Consider the following 1,385-nt stretch of genomic DNA (forward strand, 5'->3'; position numbering starts at 1 on the left):
CTCGAGGTCCTCGGAGAGTCCCACATCTCTGACCCTAGTCACCACTGTCATCGTTCACGAACCTGAATTTGTTCATATAGGACTTCATCCTGTCACATCAAACTTCTCTATGTCAGTGAAGTCAGTGGCGGGGACAGAATCATAAAAGTAGCAGTCTTCCCTCAGAACTGTAGGAGAGGAAACCCCTTTTTCCCTGACAGGTAACCAGGGCTTAATTTCCCTCTGCACCTGTGCAGGACCATATTCTGAGCTTAATGCATGGTGTGCACTCCCTGGTGGAACCGTGCGTCCCTGCAGGGAAGTTTGTGTCCGGGCTCAGCCTGAGAGCCCCTCACTGTGTCTCTGACACAGAAATACATGGCTGTGTCCTCATCTGTCAGACTGTTCATTTGCAGAAACACCGTGTTCTGGGCGTTGTCGCTGGAGATGGTGAATCGGGTGTTCACGGAGTTCGCGTAGTTTGTGATACCAAACCAAGATAAATGTATGCGATCCACTCCAGCCCCTTCCCTGGAGCCTGGCGGACCCAGCTCATGCCATAGATACTGAAGTAGATTCCAGAGGCTTTGCAGGAGAGTTTCAGGGATCCTCCAGCTGGACCAGACGCCCTCCGGACTCCTTCAGCTGCTCCTGACACTGGACACCTGCAAACACAGACGTCCTGGTCAGGACACTGTCACACTCTCTGTGTCTCTCATCACGTCCTCTCCCAGACTCAGTGCCCCGTGTTCTCCATCATTACCTTTGAGCACAGCGACCAGGAGAAGCCAGCGCAGCCCAGTCTCCATGGTGAGCATCTGTGTTGAGTGCGATCACTGAGTGGACACCTGGGAGTGCTGGGGCTGGAGCTCCTGTGCCATATCTGCAGGGTGAGGGCTGGGCTGGTTTTCATGGGCAGAGGGAGGCCCTATTTGAATGTGCTGCCCTTGTATAGCAGGCATGGGGTTGTGCACTACAGAGAGCACAGGTTTTTGGCAGAGCACAGTGTCCCCTGGTGTTTGGTAGCACAGGTAACGACACAGAACATATGATTCTTTCCATGATTCTGTACAGTTATGATTTCAGGACATCTTTGTTTTGATGCAGGTCATTGTGCCTAGTGACATCAGCCAGGGCATGAAGGATGGGTGCCTCTTGTGTTTCTCATGTGTAGAAGCTCACACGCAGGATAAGAAGTTGGTGTTGTGTGTTCCTTGATGTAAGCACTGGGTCCTGGTGACCATGATGGAATGTCGTGAAAGGGGGAAAGTTCTAGCAGTAACAAACTGCCAACTGCAGGGCTCACAGCACATGCAAGAAATGATGGATAATAATATACTCCACCACTAGGTGCCATTTATGAAACATCGGTGCTGCATTTGTACACTGAGAACAAATGTGCAGAA

At 51.2% G+C, this 1,385-nt stretch overlaps 1 pseudogene; it reads right to left on the reverse strand.

The window, feature by feature from the left end:
• Positions 1-251: 251 nt before the first annotated feature.
• Positions 252-788, reverse strand: LOC149120220 (immunoglobulin heavy variable 3-11 pseudogene; annotated as a pseudogene).
• Between the last annotated feature and the right edge of the window lie 597 nt (positions 789-1,385).

This window comes from Oryctolagus cuniculus, chromosome 20, assembly GCF_051225735.1.
Source record: "Oryctolagus cuniculus isolate XC-2025 breed Fujian yellow rabbit chromosome 20, ASM5122573v1, whole genome shotgun sequence".
Classification (NCBI taxonomy): Eukaryota; Metazoa; Chordata; class Mammalia; order Lagomorpha; family Leporidae; genus Oryctolagus; species Oryctolagus cuniculus.